At 47.5% G+C, this 26,504-nt stretch overlaps 2 protein-coding genes across 32 annotated transcripts in view; both read left to right on the top strand.

Annotated features, from left to right (window-relative positions):
• C19H19orf53 (chromosome 19 C19orf53 homolog) overlaps positions 1 to 26,504 on the top strand; it is a 542,027-nt gene that overhangs the window by 333,216 nt on the left and 182,307 nt on the right. The window contains exon 1 of one of the 31 annotated variants that reach the window (XM_050770976.1): positions 17,459 to 17,462. The exons of 28 other annotated variants lie outside the window; for them this stretch is intronic. The gene's annotated coding sequence lies outside the window, so the exon portion shown is untranslated. Of the gene's footprint in view, positions 1 to 17,458; positions 17,463 to 20,266; positions 20,271 to 20,935; positions 20,940 to 26,504 lie in introns of those variants that run through there. 2 more of the 31 variants (XM_050770986.1, XM_050770969.1) reach the window with 2 other exon arrangements.
• The window catches only part of YJU2B (YJU2 splicing factor homolog B), a 595,535-nt gene that overhangs the window by 402,408 nt on the left and 166,623 nt on the right, over positions 1 to 26,504 (top strand). The gene's annotated exons all lie outside the window — the stretch shown is intronic.

Genomic DNA, 26,504 nt, shown 5'->3' with positions numbered 1-26,504 from the left:
CCTTGATCTCCTGGACTCAAGTGATCCTCCCGCCTCAGCCTCCCGATTAGCTGGGATTGCAGGTGCACACCTCCACACTCGGCTAATTTTTTTAATTTAATTTTTTGTAGAAATCGGGGGTCTTGCTATGCTGCCCAGGCTGGTCTCAAACTCCTGGGGTCAAGTGATCCTCCCGCCTCAGCCTCCCAAAGTGCTGGGATTACAGGCGTGAGCCACAGCTCCCAGTTGAGTTCTTAGTGGCTCCCAGACACCCCCTTAGCTGATGGGAGTTGCTTCACCATGAGATGCCTGAGACCCATGCCCCCTCTTCCGGGAGGCAGCCACTGCCCATAGCTGGCTGAAGTTAGGGTTTAAGAGCCCAGACCTGGGCAGGTGTGGTGGCTAACACCTGTAATCCCAGCAGTTTGGGAGGCTGAGGCGGGCGGATCACCAGGTCAGGAGATCGAGATCATCCTGGCCAGCATGGTGAAACCCCGTCTCTACTAAAAATACAAAAATTAGCCAGGCATAGTGGCGCATGCCTGTAGTTCCAGCTACTCTGGAGGCTGAGGCAGGAGAATCGCTTGAACCCGGGAGGCGGAGGTTGCAGTGAGCCAAGATCGCACCATTACATTCCAGCCTGGGTGACAGAGTGAGACTCTGTCTCAAAAAAAAAAAAAAAAAGAGCCCAGACCCCTTGCTCATATACCCTGGTGGGTAGATCCACCCTGAGGCGGCGAATCAATGAGCTCTTCACCATCCAGAACCTCCCCCAGGATCAGGTGGAGGCTGAACTTGGGCTGAACCGCATTCTCTTCCTCTGCCGTGTGCTGCTTTTCTCATTCTCCTCAGACCACCGGTTCTCCAACTGGAAGCACCCTCAGAGGTCCTGACTTAATTGGTAAGGTGTGAGGTCCAGCCACACGGATTTTGAACAATCTCCCTAGGCAATTATAAAGTGCGCTGACTTAGAGAAGCACTGCCGTTGAGGTCTCCCCTGAGAACACCCGCTTTGTAAGCTCCTTACCCAAGAATCGCCAGCTTAGGCTCCACTTCCAGGGAATCTGACCTCACGCACTTGCTGTCCACCGAAAGCGCCTACTAGCAGCTAGGACCCAATGCCGGGGGTGCAGGAGTTTCCTCTTCCAGGCCCAGAGCCCAGCCCACAACCAGGGTAGCCTTCTGGTCATGCAGATGGAGCAGCAAGAACGGGGGTGGGCGAAAGGGGGCAATGAGAGAAAGCATGTGTGAGAGAGAAAGGCGGGGGCAGGAGGGAGAGAGAGACAGGAGGACAGACAGAGACCCAAAGACATAGAGGCACACAGAGGGAGACCCAAAGCCATATAGAGAGATACAAAGAGAATGGCTGGGCGCGTGGGCTCATGTAATTCCTGCATTTTGGGAGGCTGAGGCAGGCAGATCACTTGAGGTCAGGAGGTCGAGACCAGCCTGACCAACGTGACGAAATCCCGTCTCCACTAAAAATACAAAAATTATCCAGGCATGGTGGGTGCACGCCTATAATCACAGCTACTCAGGAGGGTGAGGCAGGAGAATTGCTTCAACCCGGGAGGCAGAGGTTGCAGTGAGCGGAGATCGTGCCACTGCACTCCAGCGTGGCTGACAAAGCAAGAGCCTGTCTCAAAAAAAACAGAAAAGAAAAAGAAAAAGAAAGAAAGATACAGAGAGAGACCCAAAGAGGGAGACAGAGAGACCCAGAGACAGACAGAGACAGAGGAAATAAGAGAAAGAGACAGAGAGATCCAGAGACAAAGAAAGAGCAACACACACACACACACAAACACACACACACACATACACACACACACACAGGTGCAGGGAGGCTGTTGGAGGAAGAGGGAACACAAGAGGGAGAGGGTGACGCAAAGACAGAGATAGAGAGAGACCCAAAGGGAGAGACAGAAAGGGACAGAAATAAAAAAGAAAAAGAGAGACACAAAGAAAGAGCGAGACCCAAAAAGAAAGACAGACCAAGGGAAGAAAACAGAATTCAGATAGACAGAAACAGAGACAGACAAGAGAGAAATAGGAAGCCCCTTCCTCTCTCTCTCTCTCTCTCTCTCTCTCTCAGATGGACTCTCACTCTGATGCCCAGGCTGGAGTGCGGTGACTTGATCTGTAGTTCCAGCTACTTGGAAAGATCGATCTTGGCTCACTGCAACCTCTATCTCCTGGGTTCAAGTGATTCTCGTGCCTCAGCTTCCCGAGAAGCTGTGGTGGCGGGCACCTGGCTAATTTTTTGTATTTTAGTAGAGGCAGATCACCAAGTTGCCCAGGCTGGTCTCGAACTCCTGACCTCAAATGACCCGCCCGCCTTGGCCTCCCAGAGTGCTGGGATTACAGGCATGAGCCACCGCTCCCAGCCCTGGGCAGCCCCTTCTATTCAGTCCTTCGCCCCCGGTTGGCATGGCGTCTCTGCTTCTTGCCCCGCTTGGAATACTCAAGAGACCACTGGACGGGGAGAGGGAGAAAAGCATCCAGGAAGGCTCTCGGCCACCTTATCTGACACTGCCAAGGTCGTTCCTCCCCAGGGCTCCTTGAGCCGTTCACCAGCTTCAGTTTGTTCAATTTAGCTTGATTTCCTTTGCTCTGAGTAAATTGCCTCTTTGCAAAGGAGCGGAAGAGGACTAAACCTGTTTACAGTGTTTGAAACCCACTCACTAAAATATTTTGCAACGATCACAATAATGACTCTGATTTCCATGCCGGCCGCCTCTCAGGAGCTGGGGTTGGTACAGGGACCAAGGGTGCCGCCTGGCGTGGGATGTGAACAGCTGCACGCTGAGCTCAGGCAGAGCTGGGTTCAATCCCAGCTCTCCAACTGACCTGCAAGGAGGCCTTTACACGTGGTTTTTAATGCATCCCATGAATGGTAAATCGGTGATTCCCCATCTCACTGGCTTTCTGTAAAAAGATTAAATGAAATGCCGGAGGCTGAGCCACTACAGCTGGCAAACTTCAAGAGGACAATAGGCTGGTGGTTACAGGGCACAAGATCCACAGTCAAGCTGCCTGGGTTCAAGTGCCACTTGTACCCTATATGACCTAGGACAGGTTACCTAGCCCCTCTGTGCCTGAGTTTCCTCATCTTCTAAATGGGGATAATGCTAACGCGTAACTCACAGGCTTCTTGTTCATTCTTGATTATTTTCCTACTTTTGGTTTCAGCTCATGAGTCCCTTAGAAAGCTATTGCTAGGCTGGGCGCGGTGGCTCATTCCTGTGATCCCAGCACTTTGGGAGGCCAAGGTGGGCAGATCACTTGAGGTCAGGAGTTCGAGACTAGCCTGGCCAACATGGTGAAACCCCTCTCTACCAAAAATACAAAAATTAGCTGGGCATAGTGGCGCACACCTATAATCCCAGCTACTTGAGAGGCTGAGGCAGGAGAATCGTTTGAACCCGGGAGGTGGAGGTTGCAGTGAGCCAAATTTTCGCCACTGCACTCCAGTCTGGGCGACAGAATGAGACTCCGTCTCAAAAAAGGAAAAGAAAAAGAAAGAGCGAGAGAGGGAGGGAGGGAGGGAGGGAGGGAGGGAGGGAGGGAGGGAGGAAGGAAGGAAGGAAGGAAGGAAGGAAGGAAGGAAGGAAGGAAGGAAGGAAGGAAGGAAGCTGTTGCTAATCCATCAGTTATACCTCTCTTAAAGCATTTACCTCACTGGGACAGTCTATGGCAATGATTTTGAATTCATTGAGGGCACTGACTATAATGTATTCATCCATATATGCCTGATGGATAACACAGGAGCTGATCCACATCAGCCCCTCTGACTTCATTTCCCATCACTCCCCACCTCACTCACCTTGTCCCAACCAACACCAGCTGTCTTGCTGATACTCAAAACACACGAGGCACTTTCCTGCCTCAGGGCCTTTGCACTTGCTGCTCTCTCTGCTTGGAACTTCCTTTCCCAAGAACTTTGCATGGCTGGCTCATCCTCTTCATTAAGTATTCAATTCAAATATCAGTTCACCAGATGAACCACCCCTAACCACCTTGTCTTAGGTTCTCCTGTTTCAGTCACATTTTACCCCATCACAGTGTTATTGTCACTCTCACTGCCTCAAATTATTTTATTATCTATTTACTAGTATATTATCTGTTTTCCCCTATAAAATTTAAACTCCATGAGAATAAAGTCCTTGTCTGATTTGTTCTTGCCTCCAAAGTGTTCAGTGATAAGTTGGTGAGGTGATGGATATGTTAATTAGCTTGATCGAATCTTTCCATAATGTACACATAGATTGAAACATCACATGTACCCCATAAATATACACAATTGTTATTCGTCAATTAAAATCATTTTTAAAACTGCTTGATGGAACTCTGTTGAGTGAATGATTAATGAATGAACCTCATCCACTTCCATCCCTTCTATAACTATGTCTGTGTAGCACTTACTGTGAGCCAAGCACTGTTCTAAGTAATTTGCATGTATTAATTAATTTGATGCTAACAATCTCTCTGAGAGGTAGGTGATGCAATTATCATCCCCATTTCATAGCTGAAAAGACTGAGGCACAGGATGTTGGTCCAGTAACTGGGTATACAAGCCAGTGAAATCTGGATTTGGTACCAGAAGTGGGGTGCTGTTAAATGCGCTAAGATTACAAAGCTGGTAAGAAGTTGGGCCAGGATTTGAAGCCAGGCACTGTGGCTCCTGAGCCTACAGGCTTAATCACTCTGTTCAATTTCTCACAATTCCCCAAACACTATTCCTACTCACTTTTAGTCTCTTCTGTGCTATCCCCTAATTTCTTATAGCCTCCTAGCCTCCACTTTGACTCTCCCCAAACTAGAAATCTCAGATTTCCCTTTGAACTCACCTGTTCTTTCACTTCCTAGATGAAGTGGTACTTAACTTGTTTATAATTCAGGGAGCCTGTAAATTTGGTTGGGAAAATTCGCATATTCATTTTCACTGCCTCTAGCTGTAATTATGCATGCAGGCAACAAATTGCAGCAATATTAGCAGTGTTCATGGCACCTGTGACTTTGTCATCAACAGAAACTACATCTCAGCTGGGTGCAGTAGCTCACGCCTATAATCCCAGCACTTCGGAAGGCCAAGGCAGGTGGATCACTTGAGCTCAGGAGTTCGAGACTAGCCTGGGGGATGTGGTGAAACCCCAGCTCTACAAAAAATACAAAAATTAGCTGGGCATGGTGGTGCACACCTGTAGACCCAGCTACCCAGTGGGCTGAGGTTGGAGGATCACTTGCACCTGGGAGATAGAGGCTACCGTAAGCTGTGATCTCACCACTGCACTCCAGCCTGGGCAACAGAGTGAGACTCTATCTCAAAACAACCAACCAACGCAGAAAAACAGAAATCACATTTTTATTATGTCACATTGTAATTATTGCAGATATCTTGAAATTCACTTACTCTCACGACTACCTTGAAGTTGTTAGGTCTGTCACTAGCTCTTGTTTTTTACGCATTGTGAAGGAAACACATTAGTGATGGTATGACAAATCTGTTCTTTCAAATATTTTTATAACTATGTTCAATGTAATTGGTTTCTTCTGCATTTGATATTATGCATTTAAAAAACACAATTCTGAGAAGAGATCCCTTGGCTTTTGTCGAACTGAAGAGGGCTCCATGGCTCAGAAAATGTTAAGAATCTTCACCCCAGCCAATTAGCAAGTGAATCCTATTGATTCTCCTTCTAAAGTGTTTCTGAGATCCTCTCCCCACCTTTATTCCCAACACGGCTGTCCTAGTTCAGCTATCTCCTGACTCACTGGCATCACCTCCCTCCACATCTCCCTCTTGCTCATCTTCCCTTCCCAGTTTTAAAAATCTATGACAAAATTAATAACTAGTATTTACATTGAGTTTTAGGGTTTACAGCAGATGTTACAAACTCAGAGCTCACAAATTACTTCCTTGATCTATCCACATCTTAAGATAAAAATATGTTCAGAACAAGTCAGGAGATTACACATAAAAGTGAAATTTTTGCTTTTTCTCAAAAACTCAGACGATTTACCCGAGCTGAGCCTACATTCCTGCACGACAGCAATCAGCTTCTATTGAATAATGGTCATATCCTTCAGATGAGCCTGGAGCTATCCGGTTTGCCCAAAGACCTCACCACTCCCTAATGTCTCCCTGACATGGAAGCTGCCCCAGTCACCATTACCCACTTGGCCCCTGTATACAATTGAGTTTGGCAACCCTAGATTTCAAAGTACTTTATGAATACTTCCTTATTAGATCCTTATAAAAGCCCTGCAGAGTGTATATGTTACAGATTCTTATTCTGTTTCACAGAGGATGCAACTGAAAACTCAGGAAAGTTAAATAAAACGCAGGGTCGCATAAGAGTAGAAAGATCTGGCATTTTTCTCTGCAGACTCTGTCCTTCCCACCGACCTGGACTCTTTTCTGAAATTACTTTGTAAAATACCACTATGATGTGTTGAAATGCATGGTCTCCCATCAGAAGACCTCCAATGCTACTCAGGAGGCTGAGGTGGGAGGATCTCTTGAGTCCAGGAGGTCAAGACCAGCCTGGGCAACATAGTGAGATCCCGTCACTCAAAAAATAAAATAAAATAATTAGCCAGGCATAGTGGCGTGCACCTGTAGTCCAAGCTACTTGGGAGGCTGAGGTGGGAGGATTACTTGAGCCCAGGAGTTCCAAGCTGCAATGAGCCATACACGATTGCATCACTGCACTCCAGCCAATGGTGGACAGAGTGAGACCCTATCTCTAAGAAGAAAGATCTCCAATAGCCTGGTCAATGATAATGGGATAAATCCCAAGCTTCCCAAGGTGATATCTGAGCTCCTTCAAACCTGGCAGCCTCCCTTGCAGCTTCTGCTTTCAAGTTTGACATGCCCCTTCTTGAAAGCCAGACTCTTGAATGTCCAATTATCCAAAGCCACCATGCCAAAAGGAAGCTCAAGCTAGCCACATGGAGAGAAAGAATATACTGAAAAAGCTCATGTTTGGTGCAAACATGTGAGTGAAACCTCATGGACTGTCCAGCCCTGCCAGCCATCAACATAATGCAGCTAAATGAGAAACTGCATTATGTTGAGATTACAACAGAACCATCCAGCTGAGTTCCACAGAATCCTTGACTTAAATAATTGCAAGAAATAATAATTAATTCTTGATGCTTTAAATGACCACGGAGCTGGGTGCAGTGGCTCACGCCTGGAATTCCAACACTTTGGGAGGCCAAGGAGGGAGAATCGCTTGAGCTCAGGACTTCGAGACCAGCCTGGGCAACAGAGTGAGACTCCATTTCTTAAAAAAAAAAAAAAAAAAATCAGCCAGGTGTGGTGGTGCATGCCTACAGTCCCAGCTACTCAGGAGGCTGAGGTGAGAGGATTGCTTGAGCTTAGGAGGTTGAGGCTATAGTGAGCCATGATCACACCACTGCACTCCAGCCTGCGTGACAGAGGGAGACCCTGTCCCCCTGACCACTCACAAAAAGAAAACAAAACAAAAACATGGCCAGCCTATTCTCTCACCATAACTTCAACCCACTTGATTCTCTCTTGGTCAACGGCTCCAGTGTGTCATCTCCCACCTTTGGGGATGTGCTCTTGCTGTTCCTCCTTGGCATAATACTATTCTTCTCAAACCTTGCCCTAGAAAACCTTCCTCACCATCTCAATGACACACCCCTGACTCCCCAGACCCTCTCCCACATGTATGTCCCCAGTCCTTTCCTTGTCCCTCTCCTTTAACTCTCTATTATAGGAAGTTGTGGTCTCCTGTCTCAGAGGAAATAAATATTTCTGGAAGGTCGACACCTCTCTTGTCTCTTAAGAATTCCTGAACTCAATGAAGAAATTATATCACATGTTCCCAAGGATAGAGGGGAGGAGGATGCCTTTGTGGGGAGCAACTGAGAAGACATGCAGACTGGAGCCCACTCCCTAGGTGTTCCCCAAGAGTGGAAGGATGACCCTAAGGACAGAATTCTGGGCTGCCCCAAAGATTTCTGAGCCCCAAAACTCAGCCCAGAAGCAGTCGAGCCTCCAACTTGAGTGGACCTTGCTTGATGGGGCAACAGAGCATCCCAAAGGTAACTAATGTGGATTATGAGCCAAGGAGTCGCCAGATGTTTTAACACTTTATAAAAGTCATGCCCTAAGAACAAGCAATGATGACCTAGATTAAATCATCTACATCCAAGAAGTGAAAAAACTAGCAACACTGTAGCGGGCAACTTCTAAGATGGTCCCCAGGAGTCTCCACCTCCTGGTACTCATGACCTTGCATGATTCCCTCTCCTGAGGAACTCGCTTCTAACCAATGGAATACGTCAGTGTTGGGGGATGTCACTTCCACAATTAGATTACCAAATATTCTGACTTCTGTCTTGCTAGTAGACACCTCTCTATGCTGACTTTGACAAAGCAAGCTGCCACATTGGGGAGGAACGGAGAATGTCCTCTGGCCAACAGACAGCTGGAACTTAGGCCTTTAGTCCAACAGTTTGCAAGGAACTGAATATTGCCAACAACCAGGTGAGCCTGGAAGCAAATCCTTCCCCAGTCAAGCCACCAGATGAGACCCAATTCTTGACAACACATTATAAGGACCTTATAAGGGACCGTAAAACAGAGAACCCAATTAAGCCACATCAAGATTCCTGACTCACAGAAACTGCAAGAAAATAAATGCGTATTGTTTAAAGCCACTAAGTTTGTGGCCATTTTCCACGCAATTTTTGGTCATTTTGTTACACAGCAATTGCTAGTTAATACAAATACTATTACTTATAAGATGTTAACTACACACCAGGCCCTGTTATAAGGCCTGTCCATGCATTCATTCACTTAAACCTCACCCTGCACCTTTCTGGAAGATATTATTAGCATTTTACCCGTGAGGAAACAGGGAGATTAGATTACTTGCCTAGCTGGTCAATATCAGGACCAAGATTCGAACTAGTACCCCCTCTCTAAACATAGAGGAGTTTTCTCACACTCCTGAGTTTGCAAACTGACCTTCTTATCTATTTGAGATACTCACATGCTCAGACATAAAAACTAAAGATAAAGACATGAGTAAGCAGATCAAACACACTGCGAGGAAGGTTAAAGTATGTAGCTACCAGTAGGAGGCACTATCCCTGGAGTACTGGTTGTCAGGAGGCATGGGAGGACCCAGGAAGGGACTTGGGTGGGTGGGGGAGCTCACTTGGGGGCCTCCAGGCAACAGCTATTTACTAACTGGTATGGAAATATTTTAATATTTTAACAATCAGTTGTACCAATGTGTTTCAGATGAATATCTGCTCTGAATACACACAAAGGAGATTATTGAAGCCAAAATAATAAGAATCCAAGCCATGAATCATACCGCAATCATTCCGCCTTGGCTTAGAAATGGATTAGACACCATCATCTTTTTTTTTCATTCCCCAGTGGATTTTAAATTTTCAACTTGGGTATAAACCTGGGGGCCTCTGTTGAGTGTATCATAAGTAAAGTGGAACGTGATGACTCGCACGCTGGCTAGAATCGCCTGGGAACTTTATTTTTATTTTATTTTTATAGCAGCAGAGTCTTGCTCTGTTGCTCAGGCTGGAGGGCAGTGGCGTGATCATAATTCACTGCAGTCTTGACCTCCTGAGTTCAAGTGATCCTCTTGCCTCAACCTCCCGAGTAGCTGGGACTACAGGTGCATGCCACCATGCCTGGCTAAATTAAAAAAAAAAAAAATTGTAGTGATGGGATCTTGCTATATTGCCCAGGCTGGTCTCAAACTCCTGGCCTAAAGCCAGGAACCAGGCCTCCCAAAAGCACTGGGATTACAGGCATGAGCTACCATGCCCAGCCCACCAGGCAACTTGAAAAGTGCTAATGCCAGGACCCTACATCTAGAGTTGGATTTAATGGGGTAGGGCCTGGACATCACGCTTTTTAAAACGGCCCAGGTGACTGTGCAGCCCAGGTTGGGAACCACTGATGTAAAACCATGCTTCTTAAAATGTGGTCCACAACCCAGCAGCAGCAGCAGCACCTAGGAGCTTGGAGAAATGCAGATTCTCAGGCTCTGCTGGGACTTACTGAATCAGTGACCCTAAGGTGAGCCCAGAAATAACTGTGTTTTAACAAGCCCTCCAAGGGGGGTGCTGATGTGTGCTCAAGGACCAGAGAGCTGGCAGAATGAAAGATCCATTACCTGTTTCTCTTGCAAGACCTCCATGCCACGTGGCCGCAAGGTCAGTGAAAACTCTCCAAAACTCCACTGTGCCATGAACATGCTGGGGTCTCCAAGTCCAGCACACAGGCTAATCTAGGGCTGGAGACTTCGTTTTTTGTTTTTGTTTTGAAATGGGGATCTCATTCTGTCATGCAGGCTGGAGTGCAGTGCTATGATCACAGCTCACTGCAGCCTCGAACTCACAGGCTCAAGCGATCCTCCCACCTTAGCCTCCCGAGTAGCTGGGACCACAGGCACGCACCACCGTGCCTGTCTAATTTTTTTATTTTTTATTTTCTATAGAGATGGGGATCTCACTATGTTGCCCAGGCTGGTCTCAAACTCCTGGCCTCAAGCAATCCTCCCACCTCAGCCTCCCAGAGTGCTGAGATTACAGGCGTGAGCCACTGTGCCTGGCCATGGGCTGGAGATTTTGGACACAGATCGCAAGAGACTGAACCAGATTCCAGAAAATTGGCTGTGCCTGTGGGAGCCAACCAAGGGAACATTTATGGTAAGCCTGAGAGGTCCTGCCAAGGGGAGAAAGAAAATGCATGAAAATGAGTCCTATCCTCCACACTTGAGAAGCCCAGGGAGATCTCCAATGGGCTTCATGTGCTCCTGCTTTAGGGAGTCTCTCTTTTTTTTTTTTTTTTTTCTCGCTCTGTTGCCCAGGCTGGAGTGCAATGGCACGATCTCGGCTCACTGCAACCTCAGCCTCCCGAGTTCAAGCAATTCTCCTGCCTCAGCCTCCCGAGTAGCCGGGATTACAGGTGCCTGCCACCACGCCTGGCCAATTTTTTGTATTTTTAGTAGAGACAGGATTTCACTGTGTTAGCCAGGATGGTCTCGATCTCCTGACCTTGTGATCCTCCCACCTCGGCCTCCCAAAATGTTGGAAGCCACCACGCCCGGCCAAGGGAACCTCTTTTTAAATGGGGACATCCTCATTCTAAGGCAAGCACTGAAGAGTTCCAGAATGTTCCTGCAGGCCAACCCACAGGACCAATGCACGGACCCCATGCCACTTTGTGATGGATTGTAGTCATGCGTGTCTACTGAAAAGCCTCACACATTGTGCCTCGGATGCTGCCTTGTGTTCGGAAGTTTGCTTCTAGGGCCTGTGCACTCAGCCGTGAACATTTAAATGACAGCTTTGAGACAAGGCCTCAGCTGTTCTCTGGTCCGGACAGAAGAGGCCAGAGCTTTGAAAATGGACCCAGTTCACACCTGTGATCTCAGCGCTTTGGAATGCCAAGGCAGGCAGATCACCTGATATCAGGAGTTCGAGACCAGTCTGGCCAACATGGTGAAACCCCACCTCTATTAAAAAATAAAAATAAAAAAAATTAGCCAGGCGTGGTGGCAGGTGCCTGTAATCCCAGCTAGTCGGGAGGCTGAGGCATCAGAATCACTTGAACCCAGAGGTTGCAGTGAGCCGAGATCGCGCCACTACACTCCATCCTGGGGGATACAGCGAGACTCTGTCTCCAAAAAAAAAAAAAAAAAAAAAGAAACAAAGAAAATGGACCCATTTGAACTTGTATGAACTTGGGAAAGTTTTTTTTTTAACCATTCTGGGCCCTAATTTCCTGATTTAAAAAAGGGAAGAGGTGAGCCAGATACTGTGGCTCATTCCTATAATCCCAGCTACTCGGGAGGCTGAGGCAGGAAGAGTGCTAAAGACCAGGGGTTTGAGGCCAGCCTGGACAACATAGCAAGATCCCCGTCTCTACAAAAAAAAAAATTTTTTTTTTTAGTTAGCTAGGTGTGGTGGTGCCCACCTGTAGTCTCAGCTACTCAGGAGGCTGAGGCAGGAGGATCACCCAAGCCCAGGAGATCAAGGCTGCAGTGAGCTATGATTGTATCACTGTACTCCAGTCTGGGCAACAGAGCAAGACCCTGTCCCTTTATTTATTTGGCTTTTTTTTTTTTTTTTTTGAGACAGAGTCTCGCTCTGTTGCCCAGGCTGGAGTGCAGTGGCACGATCTCGGCTCACTGCAACCTCTGTCTTCTGGGTTCAAACCATTCTCCTGCTCTAGCCTCCAAAGTAGCTGGAATTACAGGTGGGCACCACCATGCCCAGCTAATTTTTGTTTTATTTTTAGTAGAGATGGGGTTTCACCACGTTGGCCGGTCTGGTCTCAAACTCCTGACCCCAAGTGATCCACCCGCCTCGGCCTCCCAAAGTGTTGGGATTACAGGTGTCAGCCACCATGCCCAGCCCCGTCTCTTAAAAAAAAAAAAGAAGGAATTTGTACATGTATCCTATATATTTGTACAAATAAAAAAATTAAAAGGAGAGAGGAATAATTAAAGATACGATTTTCCAAGATTGTCCTAAAGATAAAAAAGAGAATATGAGTGCCTATTACAATGATTGGCATGTGGACAGGATAATGTGCTTCATAAATGTTAATAAGTAACAAGACTTAAGACTTAAGGGCCTTTGATATCACCATCTTTCCAGAAAGCACCATCTGAAACATCCTCTCTTAGTTCCCATTAACCTCTCACTGTGATTTATAGCAGAAGTTAGCAGTCAACGTCCTGCAGGCCAGATACTGCCCACTATCTGGCTCTTTACAGAAGTTTGCAAATCCCAGATTTAGAGGTCAGATTTTCATCTCTCAGCCACAAACACATTCCAACCTCATATCTTGCTTTCACCCAGCCTTTACTAACCACCTGCTATATGCTAGGCTCTGGTGAAACATAACCAATAAGATAAAGTCCACGCCATTTTGGAGGTCACACCTCGGGATGTGGGTGGAAATGTGTTCATTTCACTTAATTTAACAGGTCTGGCCAGGCGCAGTGGCTCATGCCTGTAATCTCAGCACTCTGGGGGGCCAAAGGCAGGCAGATTGCTTGAGGTCAGGAGTTTGAGACCAACCTGGCCAATATGGTGAAACCCTGTCTCTACTAAAAATACAAAAATTAGCCGGGCATGGTGGCAGATGCCTGTAATCCCAGCTACTCTGGAGGCTGAGGCAGGAGAATGGCTTGAACCCGGGAGTGGAGGTTGCAGTGAGCCAGGATCGTACAACTACACTCCAGCCTGGGCAATATAGTGAGACTCCTCTCAAAACAGTAATAATGATAATAATAATAATAATAATAATTTAACAGGCCATTCCTGCTTATGAGATGTACTGTCCTAAGCATTTTTCAAAGGCTTAATTCTTGTAATAACCCTATGAAGTCAGTGCTATTCTTTTCCTGCATTTTGTAGGCAAGGAAACAGAGGCTCAGAGAGGTGAAGTCACTTGTCCAAGGTCACACAGCAAATAGTTAGAACCAGGTGTGAATCCAGCCAGGCTAACTCCAGAGCCAGTAAGCTCCACAGTCTCCTTATTCAGAAGCCCTTCACCTAGCACACAGATTGGAGGCACTGCACATAAATATTGACCACGCAGTGCCCAGACCACAGGAGGGAAAAAATGAAAGTGACTTATCCTTCAAGACACTGTTATTTGAACCTGGCCTTGTCAGTGCTTTCTCCCAGACTTTCTGCACTAGGAACTGTTGTTATCTTCCTTCAGCGCTCAGAGAGGCTATAGCAGTTGCCCGGGGTCGCCCAGCTGTAATAGGATGAGCTGGGATTTTCAAGGTGGCTCCTTTTGTCCCCAAATCTGTCTTTTGCAACATATGTGGGGCCCTCCAGAGGAATTTCACCAGGCAAGAATGGCCTTCTTGGATGGCAAAGGAATACATTTGATTTGCAACGTGGCATTTCAGAGAGATAGTGGATTGGGGCTTTTGTTGTTGTTGTTGTGTTTTGTGTTTTTTTGTTTTGTTTTGTTTTTTTGCTTTTTGGTGTTTTTTGAGCCCAGGCTGGAGTGCAGTGGTGTGATCTTGGCTCATTGCAACCTCTGCCTTCTGGGTTCAAGCAATTCTCCTGCCTCAGCCTCCCAAGTAGCTGGGACTACAGATGTGTGCCACCACCATGCCCAGCTAATTGTTGTTTTTTTGTTGGTTGGTTATATTTTTTAGTAGAGATGAGGTTTCACCAAGTTGGCCAGGCTGGTCTCGAACTCCTGACCTCAGATGATCTGCCCACCTCGGCCTCCCAAAATTCTGGGGATAGTGGGATTGTTTTTTAACTTCATTGTCACCATTAGATTTTCACCCAGGACTCATCTTTATGTGTACTTGGTCTTCATTTCTTCAATTGCGATCTGGGGATTACAAGACCTGCCCTCCCAAATGTCGTTTTCATGGTTGCAAGAGACAGAGGAGGTGAAAGGACTGTGAGAATCTGGAAATATCAGAAGGTGAGGTCTTATTTTATTTTAATCCCAGTTTGGTCTCTTTCAAGCTGGTTCTAGTGGCCAGGACTTAGAGAATGGGTTGTATGTGCCATGGCTGGCCTTCAGGATTGTATAGATTTCATCCTAAGTTTGTTTGAGACTTCACACAACCAAGTTCGACAGACATCGCGTGCTTTCCTCCTGCAAAGCTCCATGCAGAGCACTCCCATAGATTCAAGGGTCAAATAAGAAAAGGAACTCGCCTTTGTAGACTTTAGTACTTGAAGGTCAGGGAAAAGGTTAATGATCACAATTTCATTCATTCACCTGTTCATTCATTCATTCATTCACTCTATGCCAGGCATTTCCAAGTTCAAGACCTTGAAAAGGCAGGAGTCAAGAACATGGGCTCTGGATTCAGACAGACCTGGTTTCCAAAGCTGGTTCTAACTTATTGGCTTCGTTATTTAACCTCTCTGTGCCTCAGTTGCCTCCTCCGTGAAATGGGTACTGGGGTGAGTAACCCATGAGCTCATACTCAAAGCCCCTTGGCCTAGAGCTGGGCCCATGGTGGGTGTGGAATAAATGGGGACTAGTCTCTGTGTAGTTCATAGACATTGTACAGCTGCTGTTTACATGTCCGCCTCCTCCTCCAGGCAGGCCCCCTTGAGTACAGTGCATAAATTTGGAACCAGAAGATCCCCTGGGCAGAGAATGGAAGAGAAAATGGGGTTCACTTGCTCTAAGAGGCTTGCAGTCTCAAAGCCAGAGCCATAAAGAGGTGATCCACATAGATGTTTAAGTTCACAAGGGTCCATTAGTTATTCACTCAACAAACATTGGTATCTATTATGCATTAGGCACTTTTCTAAGCACTAGAGACATAGTAGCAGAAAAGACAGACCAGAAACAGACAAACCTGCCCTCATGGAGCTGACAATCCAATTTAGAAAGAAACACATAGGGCCGGGCGCGGTAGCTCACGCCTGTAATCTCAGCACTTTGGGAGGCCGAGGTGGGTGAATCATGAGATCAGGGGTTCGAGATCAGCCTGACCAACATGGTGAAACCCCGTCTCTACTAAAAATACAAAAATTAGCTGGGCGTGGTGGCGGGCGCCTGTAATCCCAGCTACTCAGCAGGCTGAGGCAGAAGAATTGCTTGAACCTGGGAGGCAGAGGTCGCAGTGAGCCGAGAAACACGTAATTTTATATAATAAGCAGAATGGCTCTGCAAAATGAGCAGCGGCCCCAGGGGAGGGGTCTCTACATGAGAAGGTGACATTTGTGCTGAAACCACAGTGTGTGAAGGAGCCAGCCACGGGAAGAGCATTCCAGGGGGAGGAACAGCAAGTGCAGAGGCCTTGAAAATGCAGGGGACAGAAGGAAGGCCACCGGGACTCAACCAAAATGAAGGCAATAATGATGGACTCACGGACAGAGAGTCATGGGCAGAGGCCTGCACCAAGGCTCAAGCAGTTAAGGGAGCCTGGAGTGTGGACAGATTCCGTCAAAAGAACCCTGAGGGCTGGGCGCAGTGGCTCACACCTATAATCCCAGTACTTTGGGAGGCCAAGGCAGATGGATCATTTGAGGTCAGGAGTGCGAGACCAGCCTGGTCAACATGGTGAAACCTCGTCTCTACCAAAAATATAAAAATTAGCCAGGCATGATGACGTGTGCCTGTAATTCCAGCTACCTGGGAGGCCGAGGCAGAAGAACCACTTGAACTTGGGAGGCGAAGGTGCAGTGAGCCGAGATCGCCTCACTGCACTCCAGCTTAGGTGACTGAGTGAGACTCTATCTCAACAACAACAACAAAAAGAACCCTGGGGTGTCAAAAGGATAGAATCGTGGAGTGATGGTGGCAGAATAAAAGACAAGGATCAGGTTGGGCACAATGGCTCGTGCCTGTAATCCCAGGGACGCTAAAAGCTGAGGGAGGGGCATCACCTGAGCTTAGGAGTTTGAGACCAGCCTGGGCAACATAGCAAGATTCAATTCTACGAAAAGTAAAGTAAAATAAAATAAAATAGCCAGGTGTGGTGCCACATGCCTGTAATCTTAGTTACTTGGGAGACTGAGTTGGGAGGACTGCTTGAACCTGAGAGTTTAAGAGTGCAGTGAGTTGTGATTGTACCACCGCACTCCAGCATGGGTGACAGAGAGACCCTGTCAAAGAAGAAGAGGAAGAGAAAGAGGAAGAAGAAGAAGAAGAAGAGGAAGTGGAAGAGGAGGAAAGAGGAATCAACAGTAGGCAAGTGGGAGTATGCAGACCCCACAAGAAGAAAAGAGGCCGGGCGCAGTGGCTCACACCTGTAATCCCAGCACTCTGGCAGGCCGAGGTGGGCGGATCACCTGAAGTCGGGAGTTCGAGACCAGCCTGACCAACATGGAGAAACCCCATCTCAACTGAAAATACAAAATTAGCCAGGCGTGGTGGTGCATGCCTGTAATCCCAGCTACTCAGGAGGGTGAAGCAGGAGAATCGCTTGAACCCAGGAGGCAGAGATTGCAGTGAGCCGAGATCGCACCATCGCCCTCCAGCCTGGGCAACAAGAGTGAAACTCCATCTCAAAAAAAAAAAAAGAAGAAGAAGAAGAAGAAGAAAAATAAGAGGAGAAGAGGCTGGGTCTAGTGGCTCACACCTGTAACCCCAGCATTTTGGGAGGCTGAGGTGGGTGGATCACCTGAGGTCAGGAATTCGAGACTAGCCTGGCCAACATGATGAAACCCCATCTCTACCAAAAATACAAAAATTAGCCGGGTGTGGTGGCACGCACCTGTAATCCCAGCTACTCAGGAGGCTGAGGCAGAAGAATCGTTTGAACCTGGGAGGTGGAGGTTGCAGTGAGCTGAGATGATGCCACCGCACTCCAGCCTGGGCAACAGAGTGAGATTCTGTCTCAAAAGTAAATAAATAAATAAATAAGGCATAGTTGTTCCCATAATTGGAAACCCAAGGTACAGATAAATTCTAGATAGAAAAGTCACATTGAACAGAGAGGATAATTTGGCAGTGGGGGTAGTGAGGGGATGTTTGTTCATAAGCTGCTTGGTTTCAAGGACCAGCATGGAGAATCTGATAGACCAAAAGAGATAGGGGAGCCCCATCTCTGGGGGGCCCTACCCAGACCTTCCATGGCTGCCAAAGCTGCTAATTCAAAGAACAAAGAAGGGTCTCTCTGCACCGAAAGTCAGCCAGCTGCACTGAAAAAGAAGCTCCCTGGGACTAGACCTATTTTTTTTTAAATATCAACTAGGCTAGCATTGGCCAGCCTGCCTCCCTTAAGAAAAGAAAGAAAGAGGCCAGGCGCGGTGGCTCACGCCTGTAATACCAGAACTTTGGGAGGCTGAGGCAGGCGGATCATTTGAGGTCAGCAGTTTGAGACAAGCCTGGCCAACATGCTAAAGCCCCGTCTCTACTAAAAATGCAAAAATTAGCCAGGCGTGGCAGCTAATCACAGTGGGTCTCTGTAATTCCAGCTACTTGGGAGGCTGAGGTGAGAATCACTTGAACCTGGGAGGCGGAGGTTGCAGTGAGCTGAGATCGTGCCACTGCATTCCAGCCTGGGCAACAGAGCAAGGCTCCATCTCAAAAAAAAATGAATAATTAATTAAAAAGAAGAAGAACAAGAGAAAAAAAAGAAGAGAAATAGAGCTCTGATTTCTAGGTAGGTTCTTTTTAAAAGGTTAGGTTGCAGTTTAATTGTGATTTCTAAACAAAACAACCTGCTTTTCTTTTTTTTTTTTTTTTTTTCCTCCAAAACAAGGTCTCACTCTGTCACCCAGGCTGGAGTGCAATGGTGTGATCATCATTCACTGCAGCCTGGAACTCCTGGGCTCAAGCGATCTTCCCGCCTCACCCTCCCGAGTAGCTGGGACTACAGGTGTGCACCACCACACCTGGCTAATTTTTCTTTTTTAATTTTTCATAGAGACAAGGTCTCCCTATGTTGCCCAAGTTGATCTTGAATACCTGGGCTCAACCGATCCTCCCTCCTCAGCCTCCCAAAGTGCTGAGATTACAGGCATGAGCTACCATGCCCAGCCTTTTTTTTTTTTTAACTGTGTAAACTGAGGCCTCAAATGCTTAATGGCATACCCACTGCAGAAACGGAAAACGATTATAAGTGCTATGTGGCTGCATTGTTCTAAATGCTTTCTATGTAATAATGCAGTGAACTTAATCTTTGTAAGAGCCCCAGAGACGGGTGCTGTTGTTTTCCCCATTTGACGGATAGGGAAACTGAGGCACAGAAAGGGACAGGAACCCTCCTCCCCAGAATCAGTCAGCAAGTGGCAGAGTTGGGATTTGAACCCTGGCCGGGGCACTCAACCACACCCCAGACTGAAGCCAGGCAAGCCCCACACGACCTCAGGACCTGCTTGTAACCCATCAGACCTCAGGGAGCCCTGCAAGGCCCCGAGTCCGCCCCCGCCGCCCCAGTTGGTCTTTACCAAGCCCTTTGTGCATGAAAAAGCGATAGCCATATATGTAATGACTAGTTATCACATGTTGGGAATTCAATTATTGATTTGGGCCTGCCTTCCATTTCTCGGAACAAGCAGGAAGGATGCGGCAGGGAGGTGGGTACCCAGGAGGGCGAGCTGAGCGCTCTGCTGCCTGGCGCCTGCCCGGCTGGGGAGCCATGGCGCCACCTGGTGGCCAGTCGTAGCAGCGGCGGGCGACACAGGGTGAACGCAGGGGAGACCCGCGCAGACTGTTTTTTGAGCATAGTGTGTGTCAGGCGCTGTTCCAGCTTAAGGGTCCAAAAACTTCTTCCATAAAGGACCTCAGATGAAATGCTTCTGGCTCTGAGGGCTAGACAGTCTCTGTCCCAGAGACAGCTCTGCTGTTGTAACAGAAAAGGAGCCACAGATAACATCCGCACAAATAGACAAGGCTGTGTTCCAAAAAAACTTTATGGACACCAAATTTTGAACTTCATAGAACTTTCACCTATCAAGAATTATCCTTCTTTTTATTATACGACAACAAAAATTAATGAACGGGCCGAGCGCGGTGGCTCACGCCTGTAATCCCAGCACTTTGGGAGGCCGAGGTGGGCGCATCATCTGAGGTCAGGAGTTCGAGACCAACTTGGCCAACATGGTCAATGAAACCCCGCCTCTTCTAAAAAATACAAAAATTAGCTGGGTGTGGTGGCGCACACCTGTAGTCCCAGCTACTCAGGAGGCTGAGGCAGGAGAATCGCTTGAACCTGGGAGATGGAGGTTGCAGTGAGCCGAGATCTCACCCCTGCACACCAGCCTGGGTGACAGGGCAAGACTCTGTCTCAAAAATAAAAATAAAAATAAAAATCAGGCCCACGTGGAGCTTGCAGAGCAAATATGACAATCGACAAGGGAGAAAGTCGATGTGTAACACATATGAGCTGGTCAGGAGTGCTAGTGGGGAAAATTAAGCAGGGCAGGGAACCAACATAAGTAGGGGTTGCATTTTATTTTCTTTCAATTATATTTATTTATTTAGAGACAGGATCTCGCTCTGTTGCCCAGGCTGGAGTGCAGTGGTGCAATTATAGTTCATTGCAACCTTCAACTCCTAGGCTCAAGCAGTCTTCCCACCTCAGTCCCCTGAGTAGTTGGGACTACAGGTACGCATCACCACGCCTAGCTAATTTTTGTAAAGATGGGGTCTTGCCATGTTGCCCAGGCTGGTCTCAAACTCCTGGGCTCTCAGGATCCTCCTGCCTTGGCCTCCTGAGTAGGTAGGACTACAGGTCCCAGTACAGTGAACAAGGGAGAAAGCTCCATGTGTAACACATAGGATCTGGTTATGAGTGCTAGTGGGCAAAATTAAGGGGGGGCAGGGAATCAGCACGAGTAGGGCTGCATTTTATTTTATTTTTATCTTATCTACTTATTTATGAGACAGGGTCTTGCTCTGTTGCCCAGGCTGGAGTGCAGTGGCATGATCATGGCTCACTACAGCCTTGGCCTCCCAGGATCAAAGGATCCTCCCACCTCAGTCTCCCAAGTAGCTGGGACCACAGGCACACACCACCATGCCTGGCTAATTTTTTTTATGTTTTGTGGAGATGCCTTGCTATGTTGCCCAGGTTGGTCTCAAACTCCTGGCCTCAAGTGATCCTCCCACCTTGGCCTCCAAAGTGCTAGGATTACAGACATGAGCCACTGCACCCAGCCGGGGCTGCATTTTAAATAGGGTGATGAGGAAAAGTTCAATGAGGAGGAAACTTTTAATCAAAGGCTGGAAGAAGGCAAGGAAGGAGCCGTGTGGGTGCCGAGAAGAGTATTCCTAGCAGAAGAAACAGCCAGTGCAAAGGCCCTGAGGCTGGACCACCCTAGTGCATTGGAGGAACAGTGATAAGGTTGGTACAGCTGGAGCAGAGTACACAAGGGGGAGAGAGGGAGGAAGTGAAGGCAGGGAAGTGACAGAGTAGATGGGGCAGGGCCTTATGGGTCTTGGTGAGGAGTTTGGCTTTTGCTATGATTCAGGTGGGAGCCATGGGGGGTTCTGAGCAGAGGAGGGATATAATCTGACTTGTGTTAAAATATGATCTCTCTGGGGGCTGAGCATGGTTGCTCAGTTGCTCACACCTATGATTTCAATGCTTTGGGAGGCCGAGGCAGGAGGATCACTTGAGGCCAGGAGTCTGAGACCAGCCTGGGCAACATAGCAAGACCCCACCTCTACAAAAAAATTTTTAAATTTTCCAGGAGTGGTGGCATGCACCTGTGGTCCTAGCTGCTCAGGTGGACGAGGTGGAAGGATCACTTGAGCCCAGGAGGTCAAGGCTGCAGTCAGCTATCATTGCACCACTGCACTCCAGCCTGGGTGACAGAGTGAGACCCTGTCTCTAAAAATAAAATAAAAGTCTCACTTTGTGTGGCTTATTCTCTCAGCTCAGGCCTCGGGGACCAGGACAATTCAGGCCAGCCATCCGATCTCTAGCTGGGAAAGTCACCCAGTCCTAGCTGGTGACCTGCAGTTTGGCTGAGCCTGGGTCCCCATATCCTATAAATGGCCAGTTCTGTCCTGGAATTCAAGGTCATGTCATCTCTGTCTTGGGTTGATTCTCGGATGCCTCAGTAACCTGGAGTTCACCTCTCAGGATCTGTTCACCCATCTATATAAGGGGCAAAATAATAAGGGTACTACTGGTAATAATAATCATGGCTGGGCATGGTGGCTCACTCCTATAATCCCAGCACTTTGGGAGGCTGAGGTGGGTGGATCTCCTGAGGTCAGGAGTTCGAGACCAGCTTGGCCAACATGGTGAAACCCCTTCTCTACTAACAATACAAAAAAAGTTAGCTAGGCATGGTAGTACATGCCTGTCATCCCAGCTACTTGGGAGGCTGAGGCAGGAGAATTGCTTGAACCCTGGAGGTGGAGGTTGCAGTGAGCCGAGGTCGCGCCACTGCACTCCAGCCTGGATGACAGAGCAAGACTCTGTCTCAAAAAAAAAAAAAAAAAAAACAAGTAATCATAATAAGATAATAAGTAACCACAATAACAATACCAACAACAGCTGCCCTAGCTGTTTCAGGAGATCATTGTGTGCATTTGATAAGATGTGCTGCACAGAAACACTTTGGAAAACAATGACATGCGCCACAATCTATTTATAACAATGATGATAAGGATTAAATGAGTTAATGCATATAAAGGTCTTGGAGCCGTGCCCCACAGATAGTAAGTGCTCCATCAACACTGGGTTTTTGTTTTGTTTTTGAGACAGAGTCTCACTCTGTCGCCCACGCTGGAGTGCAGTAGTGTGGCCTTGGCTCACGGCAACCTCCACCTCTCGGGTTCAAGCGATTCTCCTGCCTCAGCCTCTGGAATAGCTGGGACTACAGGCATGCGCCACCACATCCGGCTGATTTTTTTGTATTTTTAGTAGAGACGGGGTTTCACCACGCTGGCCAGGCTAGTCTCTAACTCCTGACCTCAAGCAATCCACCTGCCTTGGCCTCCCAAAGTGCTTGGATTACAGGTTATTGCCGGGCACAGTGGCTCATGCCTATAATCCCAGATAGTCTGGAGGCTGAAGCGGAAGGATTGCTTGAGCCTGGGAGTTTGAGATCAGCCTGGGCAACATAGTGAGACCCCATCTCAAAAAAAAAAAAAAAAAAACCTGGTTGGGCCAGGCGGGTGGCTCACGCCTGTAATCCCAGCACATTGGGAGGCCGAGGCAGGAGGATCATGAGGTCAGGAGATTAAGACCATCCTGGCTAACACAGTGAAACCCCGTCTCTATTAAAAATACAAAAAAATTAGCCAGACATAGTGACGGGTGCCTGTAGTCCAAGCTACTCGGGAGGCTGAGGCAGGAGAATGGCATGAACCGGGGAGGCAGAGCTTGCAGTGAGCTGAGATTGCGCCACTGCACTCCAGCCTGGGCGACAGAGCGTGTCTCAAAACAAACAAACAAACAAAAAAACAAACAAACATAAAACCTTGTTGTTATTATTATTATTGTTATGGCCTAATAAGTATTATTCATGATACTCATGGTAGTTCCCTTAACTCTCCTTTCTCTGCTCCCTATTCACACCAATGTTCTCTCTATTCTCTGATGAAGATGACGGTTTAGCTGCTTGCTGCTTAGACCCAGGCAGCGTCAGCCTCACCCGGTAGCCTGTTAGAAAGAAATGCAGAATCCCAAGTCTTAGCCTAGACCTGTTGAAACAGAATCTGCATTTAAGAAGACCCTATAGGCCAGATGTGGTGGCTCACACCTGTAATCCCAAGATTTTGGGAGGCTGAGGCAGGAGGATTGCTTGAGCCCAGGAAGTTGAGGCTGCAGTGAGCGATGATCGAGCCATTGCACTCCAGCCTGAGTGACAGAATGTGACTCTGTCTCAAAAATAAAAATAAGACAAGTGTTGAGTTTTATTAGTCCTTAACCAATGGTTGACCCAAATCCACTTGGCTAGCTGGCAGTGACTCTCATTCATTGTCAGTCAATGCTTTTACTCAAGAAATATTTTATGAGCACCTACTGGGTGCTGGCCTCAGTCTCTGGGGACACAGTTGTGAACAGGACAGACAAGCAACCCCACTGGGGATATTCCAGTGGGCAAGACAGACCACTAGAAATGAGATAAATAACAATTCCAGTGAATGGCAATGTATTGCAGTCTGCTTAGACCTGCATGAGTGGATTGATGGACTGGGATGTTGGCTGATAAAGTGGACACATGGCTTTAAAAGATTCCTGCCTAGAAAGCAAATATTGAGACCACGCGCAGTGGCTCATGCCTGTAATCCCAACACTTTGGGAGGCCAAGGTGGGCGGATCACTTGAGGCCAGGAGTTCAAGACCAGCCTAGCCAACATAGTGAAACCCCATCTCCACTAAAAATACAAAATTAGCTGGGTGTGGTGGTGGGTGCCTGTAATCCCAGCTACGTGGGAGGCTGAGGCAGAAGGATCACTTGAACCCGGGAGGCAGAGGTTGCAGTGAGCTGAGATCACGCCACTGCACTCCAGTCTGGGTGACAAAGCAAGACTCTGTCTCAAAAAACAAAAGAAAGAAAGAGAGAAAAAAAGAAGATTGAAGAAGATAGAATGCAAGCAGACAGGAGCAAAGAGACCAAAGTCTGTCAGTCACGAGAAGTAATCACGGTGATCTAATTCAATTGCTATCAGAAGGTGGCCAGAAAACATTCAGAATTCTCAATGAAGACAATCGGCGAGGTGAAATCTTGTGAGCTTCACTGTGGCATGTACTGTGCCTAGGTGGGGTTCCTACTGATGGACAAAACCACTACAGTTATAAAAATAAAGCTTCCAAACAGCAATGAAGAATGGAAGACACTTAGGAGATGCAGTAGCCTACATCTATAATCCCAGTGATTTGGGAGGCTGAGACAGGAGGATCACTTGAGGCCAGGAGTTTGAGACCAACCTGGGCAACATATTGAGACCCTGTCTCTACAAAAAAAAAAAAAAAAAAAAAAGCCGGATGTGGTGGTGCACACCTGTAGTCCTAGCTACTGGGAGGCTAAGGGAGGATCACATAAGCCCAGGAGTTCAAGCCTTCAGTGAGCTATGATTGCTCCACTGGACTCCAGCCTGGTAACAGAGGAAGATCTTGTCTCTAAATAATAATAATAATAACAACAACAATAATAATAACAATGGGAGACATTCTACAGGATGATTTATCTGGTTTCTTCTCAGAGTCAATAGGATAGAAAATAGGGGATCAGGAAGAGACTGCTATAGACTAAGTAAGACATTGAAGACATGACTACCAGAAAATTAAATATAGAATTACCATATGATCTAGCAACCCCACTTCTAGGAATATATCTCCAAGAATGGAAGGCAGGGTCTCCAAGAGTTATTTGTACACCTGTGTTCATAGTAGCATTATTCTCAATAGCCCGGAAATAGAAGCAACCCAAGTGTTCATGGATGGATGGATGGATGGATGGATGGATGGATGGATGGATGGGTAGATGGATGGATGGGTAGATGGATGGATGGATGGATGGATGGATGGATGGATGGATGGGTAGATGGATGGATAGATGGGTGGATGGATGGATGGATGGATGGATGGATGGGTAGATGGATGGATAGATGGGTGGATGGATGGATGGATGGATGGGTGAATGGATGGATGGGTGGATGGATGGGTGGATGGATGGGTGGATGGATGGGTGGGTGGGTGGGTGGGTGGGTGGATGGATGGATGGATGGATGGTGGATGGGTGGATGGATGGGTGGATGGATTGATGGATGGGTGGGTGGATGGATGGATGGGTGGATGGATGGATGGTTGGATGGATGGATGGATGGGTAGATGGATGGGTGGATGGGTGGGTGGATGGGTGGATGGATGGATGGATGGATGGATGGATGGATGGATGGGTGGATGGGTGGATGGGTGGATGGGTGGATGGGTGGATGGATGGGTGGATGGATGGATGGATGGGTGGATGGATGCATGGGTGGATGCATGGGTGGATGCATGGGTAGATGGATGGATGGATGGGTGGATGGATGGATGGGTGGATGGATGGATGGGTGGATGGATGGATGGGTGGATGGATGGGTGGGTGGATGGGTGGATGGGTGGGTGGATGGGTGGATGGGTGGATGGATGGATGGATGGATGGATGGATGGATGGGTGGATGGGTGGATGGGTGGGTGGGTGGGTGGATGGGTGGATGGGTGGATGGATGGATGGATGGATGGGTGGATGGATGGATGATGGATGGGTGGATGGATGGGTGGATGGATGGATGGATGGATGGATGGATGGATGGATGGATAGACAAAATGTGGTCTATTCATACAATGAAATATTTTTCAGTCTTAAAAAGTAAGAAAATTCTGACACATGCTACAACATGGATAAACCTGGAGGACATTATGCTTAGTGAAATAAGCTAGACACAAGAGGACAAATGCTATATGTTTCTACTTATATGAGATCCCTAGAGTCATCAGATTCATAAAGATAGAAAGCGGAATGGTGGGTGTCAGGGGCTGGGGGATAGGGTCTGGGGAGTGAGTGTTTCATGGAGACAGAGCTGCAGTTTGGAGTGATGAAAAAGTTCTGGAGATCGGCCAGGCATGGTGGCTCATGCCTATAATCTTGGCACTTTGGGAGCTGAGCGGGGCTGACCACTTGAGGTCAGGAGTTCAATACCAGCCTATCCAACATGGCGAAATCCCATCTCTACTAAAAATACAAAAATTAGCTGGGCATGATGGCAGTCATCTGTAATCCCAGTTACTCGGGAGGCTGAGACAGGAGAATCCCTTGAACCCGTGAGATGGAGGTTGCAGTGAGCCAAGGTCATGCCATTGCACTCCAGCCTGGATGACAGAGTGAGACTCTGTCTCAAAACAAACAAAATGTTCTGGAGATGGATGGTGGTGACGGTTGCACAACAATGCGAATGTACTTAATGCCACTGAACTGTATGCTTAAAAATGGTTAAAATGGTCAATTTTATGTTGTGTATATTTTACCACAATAAAAAGAGATAGAAATGATGAAATGCAACACACAGGCCTTCTTGATTCAAAAAACTCAACTGTAAAAAGACGAGC

The sequence above is a fragment of the Macaca thibetana genome, chromosome 19 (assembly GCF_024542745.1).
Source record: "Macaca thibetana thibetana isolate TM-01 chromosome 19, ASM2454274v1, whole genome shotgun sequence".
NCBI lineage: Eukaryota > Metazoa > Chordata > Mammalia > Primates > Cercopithecidae > Macaca > Macaca thibetana.
This window is presented reverse-complemented; position numbering and strand designations above follow the sequence as displayed.